We start from the raw sequence: 17,590 nt of genomic DNA on the forward strand, positions 1-17,590 counted from the left end.
TTTTAGGCTGCTCTCATCCAAGTGAGAATCCTACAGGATGAGCTGTGTTCCTGGAGGGGAAGGCTACAGTTGTCCTGGTAGGCCAATTACTATAAGGAGAAATCTGCATAATTCATAGGGTACTCACATTTTGATATTCATTCATTTCTTGAGTTATTTCTCGGTTCTGAGCTCAGTACAGGAACAAAGAGATATTCTTAATTATCCCAAATCAAAATTAGCTATAGGCTTAGAAGCTGGAGAATGCAGTCTTTTTCTTTCTTTCTTTCTTTCTTTCTTCTTTCTTTCTTTCTCTTTCCTTTCTTTCTTTCTTTCTTTCTTTCTTTCTTTCTTTCTTTCTTTCTTTCTTTCTTTCTTTCTTCTTCCCTTTCCCTCTCCCTTCCCTTTTCTTTTCTTTTTTTTCTTTCCCACACATGATGGACTTACAGAATGGGAGACTAGAAACTGAGAAAGTGCTACAGAGAAAAGAGACAGGCCCACATAATTATTTCAGTGAAGTGACCCTAAACCTTCTGGTTAATATTGCCCAGTTAATGTTTGCCCTTCCTACAGTGGAGAGGAGCGAATGTGGGATTCTAATACTGTTTCCTCCTAAGCAATGGAACAATAGTCCCTCCTTCCATGGAGATATGAAGCAGGGAATAATATATGCAAAGGGGCTGGTACACAGTAGGTACTCCATGCATGTTAACCTCAGCTGATTTAAATAGACCCAGTCTGCTCATACATATGCACAAGACAAGGCATTTCTCTCCTGGCCTTCAGCATTTTTCTCAACCCACAGCCTGTTAAGTGTTCTGACTTGCAATTCTTCAATTTCACCTATTCTGGTTCTCTCTCCTGTCTCTTGTGGTGGGAGAATCAGACAATAAAGGGAAAAATAATACAATGTTAGGTAAGTGCCATGAAGAAAATAAAACATGGTAATGGGTGAGAGAATGACTGAGGGAATGGCAACATTAGTAGAAAGGCCATCAGAGGAGGTGACATTCGACCTGAAAGCTGAGTGATGGGAAAGACTCAGCCAGACAAAGATAGGGGAGAAGGGGGGTCCCAGACAAGAAGGAACAGCAGGTGCAAAGACTCCAAGCTGGGAATGAGTTGGCAGGTCTAAAGAATATAAAGGTCCGTGTGGATGGCGTATAGTGACTGGAGAGGGTGTGAATATATGAAATAAAGTTGGAGAAGCTGGCAGAATCTGGGTCACTCAGGGCCTCATGGGCCATAGTACACAACTTGAATTTGAGTCTAAGGACAGTGGGAAGTGTCTGTTGGGCTTACTACTCTGGCTTCTGAAATGTGCCTTAGAGTGTTCTTGTTTCCTCATGTCCTGTGTCTTCCCATTGTGAATAATAACAGGTTTTCACTGTCCCAGAGAACTGATTCAATCTCCAGGGGTTTAAAACCATCCATTTGGGGCACCTTGGTGGCTCAGTCAGTTAAGTGTCTGTCTTCGGCTCAGGTCACAATCCCAGGGTCCTGGAATCGAGCCCCACATCGGGCTCCCTGCTTGGCAGAAAGCCTGCTTCTCCCTCTCCCTCTGCCTGCAGCTCCCCCTGCTTGTGTTCTCTCTCTGTCAAAATAAATAAAATCTTTAAAAATAAATAAATAAAACCACCCATTCTGTGCTGTCACTGCCCCTCCCCAATTTCACCTCTCCATGCCCTGGCTCTGAGTGGGAATTCTTCATTGTTCTCAACACAGGAGCATCGCCAGAACTGGGGGAGCAAGTCGGAAAAGGACTCGCCCCTGAAAGGAAAGGCAACACGAATCTCCCTGGAGTAGATAAATGCAGTTGTTTGCAGCAGCAGTCCAGTGACGCGCATGAATATACAGCTGTTGAGGTGGGGGTGTGTCTAAATAGCAGACAGGGAAATGTCCCCCGGAAGGCATCCATCTCAAAGGGAATTCATGGGAGATACCCTGCAGTATCACTAATTTCAGCCTGTGCTTTAGGAGATGTCACGGTGATGGAAGATTTTCCTGTCTGAGGAAATTTTGAAATTGGTGAGTTAGAGATCTGTGATTTCTCCATATGTCCAAGGGACAGAGACTATGTGTGGTGGCTTTCAGTCCTTAGAAAAGCAGTCTCTAATTTTGTGTAGAATGTTTTGGGTTCTACCAGAGGGGGATTAAAACTGCCTATAGAACTCTCCCATTCCCCTTTCTCAAATTCTTTGTGCACTAAACTGCTTTCTTATTGCCAAAAATAACCACTTCCATCTGTATCATGTTCTCCTGTTCACAAAATATTTTCAAAAATCACCAAAAACAATGCTAAGTGATAAATATTATTCTCCTTTATACAGATCATAAAATCAAGGCCCAAAACATTGTTACATGAAGCCATGAACCTAGATTTAAATTAATGTAGTTCATGTTTATTTTCTCTTCTTTAGAGTTGTTTAAGGAATTCAGTTTCTTTCCTAGAGACCAGGATAGTGGGCCAGAGCATTCTGGTTATTGGATAGGTCCATCCCACCATCATCTATTAAGAACTTGGAGGTCCTTGTTATCAGTCAGTTTAGTGTGAGTTTGGCTAGTCTGAACGAGTCCCTAGAGGCTGGGGAGATGGACAGAACCAAGGTCTTGTAGAGTGCCAGACCCTGGATTGTGGTAATCATATCAGGGTGCAGACATCCTCACAAGGCCTGGCTGGAAAATAATCTGCTGACCTTTTCCAAACTGTCTTAACTGCAAGATCACTCAACTGTTTCCACTTTGTTTTTGAGCTGCTTGAAAAAGAGCAAACAACTTTAATTTAGCTAGCCAGTTAGCCAGCTGGAGATGTAGAATGGCATGGGGAGCTGATTAAAATGAGGTGGTAGTTTAAAAACCAGGAGTCAATTGACCTTAACTGTGTTTCTTCCAGCTTTATATGTCATTGTTGAAGCTGTAGGTAAATGATTTACTGGCCTCTTCTCTGGAGAGGTTTTATATATTGTTCATGTAGTCATAACTCGCACCCATTTTCATGCTTCTCAGTTAGGGGAATCATATCTACCTTGGGTTCCTGCTTTTGGGGTATTATTATGTGATTCACTGAAAAGCCCAGTCTGTCTGTCCTTCCTTTTTTTCTTCCTTCCTTTCTCCTTTTAACATCTCTTTGTTTAAAAGAGAGAAATCAATTTTTGAATTGATTTCGAATTGCATTTGAATTTAGAAAATTAAAACAAATGAACAGCAAAATACCATTACTTTAGAGCTCATAAGACAAAGCCTGGCTGACTTGGGGTTTTGACTATTGGTTCTTATAACAAATGGCTCCTTTAAGATGGCACCAAAGTCAATACTAATGGTTATTATGATTAAGTACAGCTCCCTTGGTGTCCGTTTCCTGCTCTCTGGCTTCCCTGGCTTCCCTCTCCTCTCTCTAATGCACACACATGGATTCTGTAAAGTCAAGTGACCCTGAGATATACACAGGCCAAGGAGAGAAAGTTTGCATCTGGCACTTCCACTTTCCTTACTGTGGTTTCCCTCTGCCTAACAACTCAGTGGCCTGGCTTGAGCAGAGCCCCTGCTGCAGGTGCCCCCTCCCCTGGCCTGCACTCTCTAAAGGCATTTCAAGGTTCTCCTCCCATTGCCCCTCATCCTGAGACTGCCTATCCTGGGCACCATCCTCTAAGGACCCTTCTCTCTGCCAGGTAATGATAAGGTCAAACACCTGCACTAAAGGTTCACATGGTTTTCAATGTATTATGTCTCCAATATAGGATTAATCCAAGGGTGTGACTGATGGTTGGGTTTTAGGTACCTGTGTTAGGCATCCTAAAGAGAAAGCAGAGGTACTGTTTTGGGTGCCTCACATAATACTAAAACAATTCAGATTTGTACAAGACATTTTATCAAGTACTTTCTCATTCATGTTTTTTTTTTTCCCTCCAAATAGTATTGTGAGGTAGGTGATATTATTTCATATAAAAAATGTGGAAACTGAGAAAGCCGAGGTCTGAAAGGTTAAGCGATTTGTCTAATACTGCACAGCTAGTAAATGGCTAAGCTGAGACTGGAACCTAGCTCTCTTGAAATTCCTTGCGATTTTTGCTCTGCCACACTATCTCATAATCATTTAACTCAAACATTTGACTACTAATTGTCCTATGGGGATACAGTGAGGAGTGAAACAGATATAGCCATGTCTTAATAGGAGCTTATTATATTCTAAATATATAGAGAATATAAGTATATGGAGACATAGACAAAATATGTGAATGAATATATTTTAAAATGACAAATCATGGGAAGTGCTATGAATGAAAGCTGAGGTAAAACATTTTGATGGGGAAGCTTCTTTAGATAGGCCTCTTGAAGGAGTTCTCAAAAACCAAGAAAGAGCTAGTGATGAGGAGTGGCAGAGGGAGACCAGTCCAGGTAGAGGGTATACAAAAGGCCCTGAGGCATATTCATATGGTTGCCTGACCCACACACTCTATGTCCTCAGGAGCCACATTCTGTACACGCAGATGCTTTTAGTGCTTGATGGAGTTTCCTCAGGAATTGTTACACTATCAAGCCAACCATATATGCCAGCAACCCTACACACTGGGCTCATTTCCTTGCTTACTTTAAGAAGGCCCTTAGACACTAGGCTGATTTTTTTTTTTTCACCAGAACTTCACAAGGTTTGCTGTTGAAGTTGGGCATTTCCCCCAATTTTTACAAATACTGTGTCATTTCACAAATACTGTATCCCAAGTATGAGATTATAGTTGGCTCAGGCAAACCCATCCCCATGAATGGAGACACAGGTCACAGAGGCCATACTGACAAGGGGTCACCAGGATGTGACCAGGCATAATTTTGTGCGTGAAGAACAGCTTGTGTGTTCTGGATTTGCAGGAAGAGATGATTTGGACATCTTTTGCCAGTGGAGGTTCTATCATACTAAGATGGATGGGTACTTTACACTTAGCAGGTACTCAATGTCTTGATTATGTAGGAGTCTTGGGTTAATCTATTTACCTTACTCACTGGTAGACTTCCTTTCTAGATATTTTTAAAGCATTTATTTAAGCCCCAGCTGTATGTGCCGGGCATTATGATAAATGCAGAAGTATCACCATCACAGCCCCTGCTTTTGAGGAGGCTTCAGTCTACATAAAGAGACAAAATGTACACATGTTTAGCAATTAGAGAAGAAGGAAAATGGAATATTCCTTCAAATGCTAGGTGTTGGCATAGAGACACACAACAGGAGCTCAGGAAAGGAGAGGACACTTCCTGGGAGCTGTCAGATTGGACAAGGGTCTTCAAGGGTGGTAGGAGTTGGATTCATGGGGAGAAAGTGCAAAAGGACCTCCCAGGAGGGCAGCATTGCTATGCCCTGGATGTAGTCAGTTGGCCTTTTGGAGGTGGGATCCATGTCACTGCATGTGCAGACTGACTCACTGATATGTTTCAGAGAGAGAGATGCACTTGGCTGTTGTGCTGATAATGCCCTAAGACAAGGAGTGTGAAATACTCTTGTTTTCTCTGCTTCACTCATCCTCCCCAGGTTGTATATTGCATTTTGACATTTTTGTTTTCCCTTCAAGATTACCCTTAAAGCTTATTTGTGTTCACATTCTCCTAAATACAAAGAGTGGTGGTGGTGATAGTGGTGTGTATATGTGTGTATGTTGGAGAAATGATGTGGTTGGAGTTCAAGGAGATCACTTTCTTTACTCTGGACATTTCCCAAAGATGGCCATGAAGTTTGCATTATTCCTCAAAAGTGGCTCCAGTATGAGCAGAAGGGTGAAGTTGGAGTGAACATAATTCAGGCTTGAGGAGGGGAAGGGGGTGTGTGGGAGGGGACAGTCACCACAAGTGAAGAAACTCGGAGCACAGCTAAGAACACTAGCTGGTAGCCTTAGAGCCAGCCGGCAACACTATGAGGATGTCTAAGGAGCAGGAGACATGCTCCATGCCCTCACAAACCATCTGGTGTAGTTGCAAAGATAGTGCACAAGTGGAAATAGCATCAGATGGCAGGATCAGCAGACATATTCCATGTAGCTCTACAGGAAATATAGGAAAGCAGATGGGGATTGGGGAAAAGGATGGCCTTTTAACCATTAGAGCTGTTCATCAGTAGAAGGGCTACTGCCTCATGGCATGCTGAGCTTCCTCCCAGTAGAGGTGTTAAAGGTGGGATGCCTCTGTCTGGGATGTTGCAGTCCAAAGAAAGTGTAGCTGGCATGACCTGCAAGCTGTCTTCTCCGTCTTAGAGTCTGGGAGTTTGCAGCTTCATGCCTTTTAACTGACCTCACACTTAGAGTACTATGTAAGCCACCCATGGTGACAGCAAAGGCTTGACCAGCAGGTTGGAAGGGCTCACTAGACTAAGAATTCATCTCCAGGCTCTGAGTGGGATCTGTGGCTGACTAGGAAGAAAGACTGCTAAAGGTGGCACTGACTTGACTGCTTCGGGGCTGCTCTGGGAAAGTGGTTTCAGCTGTCTCTCTTCACAGGCAGGTGTCAGTCCAATGTGTGGCAAGTCACCTCACCCTGGGAGGCACTTTTATGCCCAAAACCTGGGGAAGCACTAGAACTAAAACATCGCCTGAGGGAATCAGCTGCTGATTTGGCTCTGCAAACCTTCCCATCCAGCTAATGAGGAAGGCCTGATGGAAAACAGCAGACGGAAATTAAAAACCAGAAGTAGCTTTAACCATAGCAACCTCCCTCCCACTCCACTAAAGGTTCAGGCCTGGGCCCCAGTGCTCCTGTGAGAAAAATTAGGTGCAGAGACACTCCCCAAGGTCTTCTGAACTGAATTCTGGGCTCCTTCCCTGTACCAGTTCTTTTTTTGAAGATTTTATTTATTAGAGAGAGAGAGAGAGAGAGAGCGTGCACACAAGCAGGGGGGGAGGGGCAAAGGGAGAAGGAGAAACAGACTCCTCACTGAGCAGGGAGCCACGATGCAGGGCTTGATCCCAGGACCCGGGGAACATGACCTGAGCCCAAGGCAGACGCTTAACTCACTGAGCCACCCAGGCATCCCTTCCCTGTACCAGAGTTAGGTTCCCCAGGCTTGGAAAGAGTCTTCTTAATGGTCTTAGGGGACCAGGGCTCCATGGAAAGCAAAAATTACTTCCCAGCCCTTCACTAACCTAGAGTGAAATTCACAGAGCTAGACTGATTTCCCTTAGAGAAAAATAAGCTATTACTTATGTTTCAGAGAGGTCTCAGAGGTGTGATAAGGGGGCACAGAAGCCAAAGAGGTCTGCTTCTTGCTGATGCAGTTCTTGGCCAAGGTCTTGTTCTCCACCAGGTCTAAAGGAATTATCACAATGATTCATATTCATGGCTGATCCAGTTTTCATTTCCACTGTCAACAGAGATTCCAGGGGACTCACTTGGGGGTGAAGTGGGGAACTGGACTCTGAAGTCAACCTCAAAGCAAGGGATCTGACATTTATCGAAAGCCTGCTATACATCTAACTTGAAGGTTAGGTATGTCCTGGCTCATCTTAGCAGCAATTTATATCTTTATGGCTCTGCTATTAGTCATACATTTGTTTTCCTTCATGCCTCACCTCTTGGGGAGAATATATTGAGTATGTGGGTGTCTGTATGAGGTAGGACAGCCTTTTAATTGCCCTTAATATTAAATTGCCCCAGAACTTGACTTCCATCAACCAGGTGCCTTGAACTGGCAATGGAGTCTGCTTTGGCCTCAGTTTTCCTGGCAGAGGATCTTAGAGACTGCCAAGGTGTCCAAGGTCATTCTGGGGTTGTTCTGGATCAGTGATATCTGCCTCTGCTTCACCTGACTTGGGATAAACATTTTGTTTACTCCAATATAAAGGGACTTGACATATTTTTTTTTAAAGATTTTATTTATTTTTTAGAGAGCGAGCGAGAGAGAAACAGCATGAGAGGGGAGAGGGTCAGAGGGAGAAACAGGCTCCCCGCTGAGCCGGGAGCCCGATGTGGGACTCGATCCCAGGACCCTGGGATCATGACCTGAGCCGAAGGCAGACGCTTAACCATCTGAGCCACCCAGGCGCCCAAGGAACTTGACATATTAAGTGCTCAGGACCAGGTATGGCCTGCATAGCTCTCTCAGCATATTACTTAAAAGTTTCCTGTGCCCGGGAGATACACAAGAGCACAGCACAGGTGCATTTTTGTTAAACTTTTCATAGGATTTCAAAATCCAAGGCTCCAAAGGCCCTAATACATACCCCCACCCGCCTTGGCATCTTCATCATTCTGGGCTCTCCCTTCTCTCTCCTCTTTTCTCCTTGTTGAAATATGTTTCTAATCTTCCAGGCCTCTCAAATGCATCGGTGTTTCCTGCTTCAGTGGTCCCGGTGGAGTCCCTCACTCTGTATTTAATGTATTCCGCACTTTAAATGGGCCTGTTAATTACTCCCTCCTCACTCTGAATTTACTAATTTATTGATCAAATTTCTTTTTGTGCATGTGAGTTTTATTTTGTATGTGCAAAGAATTTATTTGGATCAATTTTATTGACCCCCTCCCACCCCTGCCTCCCGGGATACTTTCCCAAACTTTAATTAAGTCTCTGGGAAGTCTCTTGGCTTAAAGGGGAGTCTCTTGCTTCCTCCTTTTGTGAGCACTGATAGTATCTAAGTATCACATTCTCAAGCAGGTGGATATTTGAAAGGGCAATTAGAGTTGAGAACTAGGGCAGGGGCTCTCAAAATTGGTCCCTAGACCAGGAGCCTCAGAATCCCCTGAGAACTTGTTAGAAAAGCAGATTCTCAGACTCCACCCAGAACTACTGAATTGGAAACTCTGGGGGTGGGTCCTAGCAGTTTGTGTTTTAACAAGTCCTTCAGGGGATTCTGATGCAGGCTAAACATTGAGAACCACTGCTCTAGGGCAGGGTTTCTTAACCTCAACATTCTTGACATTTTATGCTGAATATTTTTTGTGGGAGCTGTCCGGTGCATTGTATGGTGTTTAGCAACCCACTGGCCTCCACTCACTGGATGCCAGAGGCACCCTCCAGTTGTGACAACCAAAAATGTCTCTAGACATTGCCAAATGTCCCCAGGGGGACACATCATTCCTGGTTGAGAACCACTGAACTAAGGGTTCAAATCACCCTCCCTTCCCAATCTAGACTTTTCTCCTCTTTATTTTACTTGGGGATTCATACATCAGATAAAAGTAACTATGAGTGAGTACCTCATGGTCTCTAGCATACTGCCTTGTTTCATTTTGTGTTTCATATGTATATTTTTCCTATCCCCAACTATTCTGTTTTTGGGCTAGGCAGATAATAAGTCCAATGCCTGATTTGTTTTAACAGTTCATTTAACCACCTAGTATTAATTTCCTATTTCCTGGCCTTTGTACAAAACTCCTTAACTTCTCAAAAGAGTGATCTGATTTTCATTTCTCCCAGAGATTTGAGAGCATTTCTAGGCTGTGAAAGAAGTGAGTGGGTGGGGGGGGGGTTCAGAAAATGTCATCACTAAGGAGGGGAGTAGGAGTAGGGACTAAGTGGCAGCTTCTACTCTTGACCTTTCCTTGCTGAGAGCACCGAAATACCCAAGTGCCATTGTGACAAGGATAGGTGAGCATTACTGTCTGTGCCTAGAGTAAATTGGTTTGGCTGAATGAATTTGCCTTTGGACAGAAATATTCCTTCCTTTCTATTGCAGCCTGCTTTCTCTTTGTATATCTACTGCCTTATATCCCTCTTCCATACCTGGTCCATGGCAAGCCTGCCCTCCAACTCCTTACCTGAATGACACCATCGCCATTCCTCATGAAGCACCACTGTTAGTACCGGGGGCCAGAATGCAGACTGAAGAAGGTCCTGGGTGTATGGGAATGCCATGGTCAATTCCAGCACCTGGGCCACTGGGAGAGGCACAAGTCAGAGGGGAAGTCATGGAAACCTGCCTTCTACTGAAGAAACGGGCTGAAACATTTAGTTTTTGTCCAGTAGGCCAGTCTGGGAAATGAAGTGTCTGCTCTTGAGCAGTACCAGTAAGCCCACAGGGCATTCTTCCCCCTCACTCAGGCCAGGTGGCCAATTAAAAGGCAGCCAGCTGGAAGGCTTTCCACAGCTTTCCAGTCTAGGTGGGCCCTAAAATATTACTGGAATAAACTAGCAATATAGTGCCAGTTTATTCAGGGTTCCATACAGAATTTCACATGACTAGTGACATGCAAATTGGTTCTGCTCCATCCAAAGTAGGCAACATCCCTGAGTGAAAATTAAAAAAAAAAAAAAATAGCACCACCACAGACTCACTTTACAGTCATAGCTGAAATTCTGACACCAATCAAGTATGGCATAGTCCTGATAATGGCAATAAAAGATTTATTAACTAAACTTTAAACCTTTTAATATGACTCTCAAGAAATTGGTTGGTTCAGGGGCGTCTGGGTGGTTCAGTCGTTAAGCGTCTGCCTTCGGCTCAGGTCATGATCCCAGAGTCCTGGGATCGAGCTCCACATCGGGCTCCCTGCTTTGCGGGAAGCCTGCTTCTCCCTCTCCCACTCCCCCTGCTTGTGTTCCCTCTCTCGCTGTGTCTCTCTCTGTCAAATAAATAAATAAAATCTTAAAAAAAAAGAAAAAAGAAATTGGTTGGTTCAGAAATTTGCAAAAGAAAAATGGAGAGCAAGAATGAAACAGAAAAGATGCTGCTAAAATAACTTTGGCGAGTGGGAGTAAATTAATAAATGACTCAGTTTTTAGTAAAAAAAAATATCAGTTTTACCCTACCCCCACTAAATTCATGTTAAACAAATATTTGAAAAATATGCCCAAAGCATCCCCAAGCCTTAAGCCTTCCCTGCCCAGGTCTGCAGAAAGCATCTAAAAATGTACTGCATTCATTAACTCGGGGAATGAAGGCCCCTCCTACTTTCTCACTGCAGCACCATGCTTGCTCTGTGTGTATCTGTGTTTTCAGACACCTTTGGGTTCCTGTCTTGGCTCTCCCTTCTCACTTTTTCTCTAGACCAGTAACCTGGTTCCCATAGAAGCTGCCAGTAGGAATTGCCCCACACTCCCATCTTTAGAAATTCTGTTCATGTGCACCTGCAGCAGCAATGAATCTCAGTCCCAAACTCAGGTGTGCATGAAATGTAGCTTTCTTAATTTTCTTTGTTACAGAAAAAGAGAGTGCAGATTCAGAATTTTAAATGAAGTCTTTTCTGTTTATAAGAAGTATATTACAGGAAGGGAGTAGAAAAGTACTCACTAGCCAGAAGCTGAGATCCACCACATCCCTGATCCTTACATCAAAATCTCAGGGTATATTTTATATATGAGTACAATCTAAGATCCTTTCCCAAGAATTGTCTTGTCTTGTGATAGCAGGGGATGAAGATCCTTATGATCCTCAGATGGAGGTAGTGAGACCTGGTGACGTTCATCGGGGTGTAAGTAGTCCTAAGTTATCAAACTTCCAAAAGCCTACTTAAAAGAAGTGCTAGTAACATCATTTGAAAGGGGGACGTTACTGTGTTAGTCTAGTGTAATATTAGAGATCTATCATTGATAAGGAAAATCTGTGTCCTAAGAGGGCCGACTGAGCCAGTGAGAGAGTCCCAGTCCTAGCCCCAGGGCTCTTCTGGGTTCTTCTCCCTGCTCTGCTTCCCACGTAGACCAATCCGGGTTCTTCTCCCTGCCCCACTTTGCGCATGCTCCAAAAGTGCCAAGTATGCAGAAGTAGAGGTGTATAAATTGTGCCCTTTGTTTGTGCTCGGGGCTCAGACCTTTGGAGACCACTCTCCTCTGAGCCCGCCAGTGTTAAATAAACCTCCTATCCTCCAAGATCTCCGGGTGCTGCTTGGTTCTTCCATCGGGCGATCCAGTCCAGGTTCTGTAACATCATTATGCCGGCACTTTTTCTCTTCTAATTACTGACACAGGACAGTGCCTTTTAATGGAGGAGCTAATTTCTTTCTCATATTTTGTCCTCTTTGGATTGTGAGTCCACACAGTTTTATCTGTGCATTAACTTGGCTATGAATAGGCTTTGCCAAGGATTATACTTCTTTACCATCACCATAAGAGACACTCCAGGGAGATGGACAAGGTGAGAGGTAGGAAAGGAAGCCCTTTTTGGTGGATGATGGCAAACTACAGTGGTAAGCAAGGTGAATATGGTTAAGAAGACTCTAGTTGGTATTAATTAGCTCTCTTGTTTCCCATTTCATACAATTAGTCCCAAGGTTATCTGCCCTTGCATTTCTTTGAGACTTCATTGAGGTCTTCCCCTCTATGAGTCATGGATGCCAAGAATGACCTCATTCTCCTCCTAGACTAAACATGCTGTGAGCTTTGGAAACCTAGAAGTTCCCATCTAGGCTTTGAGATCTTAAGTTGTGTCTGTTTTGTAGAGGAGTTAGGGTTGCCCTGTTTTCATGGGCTTGTGGCTTGAGTCCTTGGCACTCTGGTTCACAGGTGCAGCAGACTTGCAATTAGATGTATGTTTCTATTAGGTGATCTGGAGCCCACACAGCTGTGTGGGGGTGCTATAGACTGTGTCTTCTCTAAAATTCTTATGTTGAAACCTAACCCCCAGGAGATATATGTGTATATACACGCACATATATATATATACATATATACACATATATACCTATACATATACATATATGTGTACACACACACATACACACAGATTCGAGATTGGCTCTTTGGAAGGTGATTAGGTTATGAGGTTGGAGCCCCCACAAGGGATTAGTATCTTCATTTATTTATTTTTTTAAAGGTTATTTATTTATTTATTTGACAGAGAGAGCACAAGCAGGAGGAGCAGCAGAAGGAGAGAGAGACAGCACGAGAGAGTACAAGCAGGGGGAATGGGAGAGGGAGAAGCAGGCTTCCTGCAGAGCAGGGCTCGATCCCAGGACCCTGAGATCATGACCTGAGCCAAAGGCAGATGCTTAATGACTGAGCCACCCAGGCGCCCCGGGATTAGTATCTTTATAAAAGAGATCCCAGAGAACTCCCTTGCTTCTTCCACCATGTGAGGACACAGTGAGAAGACAGCTGTCTATGAACCAGGCAGTGGGCCCTTACTAGACACTGAATCTGCCGGCACCTTGATCTTAGACTTCCCAGCCTTCAGAATTATAAGAAATAAATGTTTGTTGTTTTAGCCACCTAACCTATAGTATTCTGTTATAGCAGTCTGAACTAAGACAGGGTGGATCTAGTGAACTTCATAGGACCTGGCACCTCTGAGTTTGAGGTGGTTTCCTCTCTGGAATTTCTTTGCATAGACCTAGTCCTCCTCATTGGCATATCTTGTTGTGGAATCCAGTGTTGGTCTGGCAACCTGCATACATTCTGAAAGGAAATGTAGACATTTGTCTTTGACTATAAGACTGCAATGTATCCTTCAACATTTGAAGGAAAGTGCTGGACTACTATCTGGAGGACAACTGCATGTAGGCTAAGTTGTGACTTGCAGCTCACAGATTTATCATAATTTGAAGGGCCTTAGGCCACTTAAGGCCTGCTTTCATGGCAAAATGTACTTAGTCTTTGCTTAATGTCGCAGATTTTGTTTTGTTTTTACTTTGCCAGAGCTTTGAGGGTGGTAAAGAATATGTGTTTGAAATTTGATTTTTTTTAGAGGGAGGGAGAGGGAGAATCTTAAGCAGGCTCCATGCCCAGTGTGGAACCTGACGGGGGTTTGATCTCACAACCCTGAGATCATGCTATGAGCTGAAATCAAGAGTCAGACGCTTAACCAACTGAGCCACCCAGGCGCCCCTGAAATTTGATTTTTTATAGCTTTAAGTGCATGTTGGAAATTTTGTCCCATAAAACAAAAAGTGAGTTCGTGTTAAGAGAAATTCCACAGGAAAAAATGTATCCTGGAGCATTTTTTAAAAGCAATGGTAGTAGCATCATCCCCACTGCAGAGGAGAGCCTTGGGTCATCCAGAAAAAATGATACATGACAACTAAGAAATGGGAGTATTCCACTTCCTGGAAATAGTCAATAAAATCAATTTGTGGGCAGGTGAAGGTCCTTCAACCTAGTTGTGTCCTATATCACATTTGTAGCAGTTTCCTTGCATTATAATTAGCACAAAGAGAAGACATGTGTACACTGAGAAGATGCTATATTGGAAAATCTCAGAATAATTTCAGCATTTCAAATTTATTCCATTATACACTCCTATTCACCCATGTGTGCTTTAAAGGATATGCTGGGTATATCCCATAAAGGATGGGGAGGAGGGACTTAGAGGCCATAGAATCCTGGTCAGGGTATAGTGAACAGGGTCTAGAGTGGGTAGGTTGCTGGCCAAGCAGGCTTCCTCTTAGTGAGGCCCCATTGTGTTGAGGGGACAGGTAGGACCTGGGGAAAGAACAGAGGGGCTTCTGCTGTGAGCTGACAGTCTGTGCATCTGTGTGGGAAGCAGTGATAACAGCTGTAACACTTTGAGCATGGCCCTTTTAGTATTTTAACTGTCCTATCTAACAAATCTGCCTAGAAACTAAAAATTTCTTAAAAATTAAATAAATTTATAAAAATGACAAGACTTAAGGGTCTTAAATGTTTCAATACTGGGAAAAAAACAAGATTTCATTTTGAAATCCTAACTCCAAATTAATTTTACATTTTTCAAATTAGATTTACAAGGCTGTTATGGACAGGGCAGATTCTTTCATGTATCACAAATATATAAAATATCAAATATGCACAGCTTTCTTCTTAACACAAAAATATAAGTACAATGGGTTATCTCTTTTAAATATCTCTATACCTAATTCTAAATCATCCACATAAAGAAGAATTACCATACCAACTAAATAAGGATATTTACTACCAGAGATTTAGGCCTGAAGGCTGACTGGATTCTCATTCATGACCCTGATAGGGTATCTTGAACCCTATTTATGATTGTTCTGTGAGTGATCCATAACCTTAAGAGGTGAGTAATCAGCTACTTAGCCTACTTCCCTGGATTAAAGTTTTATACATTGTGTCATAAGGTCTATAGCTTCCATTCCAGTTGATAAAACCTTTTATTAATATATTTCTTCTCACTCTAAAGAACTTGGAAATTGTTGGGATCCTGAGATATGTTAATACTTTTCACATTCATTCATATTCTTAAAACCATATAAATCTTGAGTACTTAAATTTATACCCAGTTGAGTTCTAGGTATTTCACTTGGCTTTGTCTGATTTGAGACCACAGACTATGGGCCATTCTGATATTCCTCTGGAGTCAGAAAATGCCTTTCAAATGATGTTTTTACTATTTTAATTTCTATATTCTCCACTGATACAATAAATTAATCAATAATGCCTCATGACTGAGAAATAAAACTCCATAAAAATGCATTCTATCCTATTCACCTTCTTTTTTAAATTTTTTATTTTATTATGTTAATCACCATACATTACATCATTAGTTTTGATGTAGTGTTCCATGATTCATTGTTTGTGTATAACACCCAGTGCTCCATTCAATACATGCCCTCTTTAATATCCATCACCAGGCTAACCCATTCCCCCGCCCCCCTCCCCTCTAGAACCCTCAGTTTGTTTCTCAGAGTCCATAGTCTCTCATGGTTCATCTCCCCCTCTGATTCCCCGCCTTCATTTTAAAATCACCTCTTATATTTTCTCTTTGTGTATCATTATGGGAATATGGCTTCTCATATATTTAATCAACTATGGTCATTATATTCTCTCTTTTTAGAAAATCACTTTATTGAGGTATGATTGACATACAAAATTGTTACAACTTTGGCCAGGGGAAGTCTCTTTTAAATTTTATCCTTGGGGTGCCTGGGTGGTGCAGTTGGTTGAGCATCCAACTCTGGGTTTCAGCTTAGGTCATGATCTCAGAGTCATGAGATTGAGCCCCGTGTCAGGCTCCATGCTCAACATGGAGTCTGCTTGAGACTCTCTCCCTCTCCCTCTGCCCACACTCTGTCTCTCTCTCAAATTAAAAAAAAATTGTTCCTGTGTCTTCCTCACATTATCCACTAATAATCAAAAGCTTTGTTGCTTTCTGGCACAAGATTTTCCAGGCTTATTTTGTACCTTTCTGCCCCAGACATAGAATCACTCATTTCTCCAAGGAGCTGTGATTCCTCCTGGTGGAAAAATAGTATCAGAGACCAGAATCTGAGCATTAGAGGGCACTGTGGGGGTTTCATTGCTCTTGGGTCATTTCAATGAACAAAGCTAGAAAATATTTGTGTTTTTTCATGTTTCATATTGATATTTCCAGTTCTTTTCTAAAGGTAAAGAATTCCTTTCTAAATTTTTGATTCCTAATACAATAAATATAATTGTTTAATCTGATAAAACAAGAAGAGTTCCAAAACAATACATATTAAGCAATAAAGCTATGAAATAAAGTTCAAGATTTTCAGTATAGTTCTTTTATTTTATTTATTTATTTATTTTTTAAAGATTTTATTTATTTATTTTACAGAGAGAGACACAGTGACAGAGGGAACACAAGCAGGGGGAGTGGGAGAGGGAGAAGCAGGCTTCCTGCTGAGCAGGGAGCCCGATGTGGGGCTCGATCCCAGGACCCTGGGATCATGACCTGAGCCGAAGGCAGACGCTTAATGACTGAGCCACCCAGGCACCCCAGTATAGTTCTTTTAGATCTTAGCTGCATCCCACTAAGAATGTACAATCATATTTCTTCTAAAATCACTCTTAACTCCTCATTCTGTGTGGTTATATAAGAATTTGTCTGATAGTTTCATTCAATTATTTGCTTTCAATTTGAAGGCCTTGACTTTTTTTTTTTTAAAGGTTTTATTTATTGACTTGAGAGAGAGAATGAGAGAGAGAGAGCATGAGAGGGGGGAGGGTCAGAGGGAGAAGCAGACTCCCTGCTGAGCAGGGGGCCCGATGTGGGACTCGATCCTGGGACTCCGGGATCATGACCTGAGCCGAAGGCAGTTGCTTAACCCACTGAGCCTTGACTTTTAGCAGTTGATAATTCTTAGGCTTTACAAAATGAAGGTCTCTACTACTCCTCTGCATGGTGGAGGTGGGAACTAAAGGAGAGGGGGGAGGGTCCATATATCTGTCTACCTAAAGATGATAGAAAATTACAAATGCTCAGTTTACAAGGTTCTGTTCCATATACAATTGTACAAGATTCATGTATATGATTTCTGGATGAATGAAACAATTCTGACTCCTATTGTATAATTTCTAGTAATATTAGAACTTCACATTTTCAGATTTTTAAAAAAGATTTTATTTATTTATTTGACAGAGAGAGACACAGCGAGAGAGGGAACACAAGCAGGGGGAGTGGGAGAGGGAGAAGCAGGCTTCCTGCTGAGCAGGGAGCCCGATGGGGGGCTCGATCCCAGGACCCTGGGATCATGACCTGAGCTGAAGGCAGATGCTTAACTGACTGAGCCACCCAGGCGCCCCTCAAATATTTTTTAACTCTACTGAATTCTGTTCTTATCTTAGAACTACTTAATTTCTTTCTTTTTTTTTTTATTATTATTTTTTTATTCTTATGTTAATTCCCATACATTACATCATTAGTTCTAGATAAAGTGTTCCATGATTCATTGTTCGTGCACAACACCCAGTGCTCCATGCAGAACGTGCCCTCCTCAATACCCACCACCAGGCCAACCCATCCTC

General features: G+C 42.6%; 1 long non-coding RNA gene across 1 annotated transcript in view; it reads left to right on the top strand.

Annotated features, from left to right (window-relative positions):
- Positions 1 to 526: 526 nt before the first annotated feature.
- LOC145717785 (uncharacterized) overlaps positions 527 to 17,590 on the top strand; it is a 229,667-nt gene continuing 212,603 nt past the window's right edge. The window contains exon 1 of the long non-coding RNA XR_014141199.1: positions 527 to 2,007. This is a non-coding gene — a long non-coding RNA (uncharacterized LOC145717785). The remainder of the gene's footprint in view (positions 2,008 to 17,590) is intronic.

Source organism: Leptonychotes weddellii, chromosome X, assembly GCF_054177405.1.
Source record: "Leptonychotes weddellii isolate Sample4059 chromosome X, ASM5417740v2, whole genome shotgun sequence".
NCBI lineage: Eukaryota > Metazoa > Chordata > Mammalia > Carnivora > Phocidae > Leptonychotes > Leptonychotes weddellii.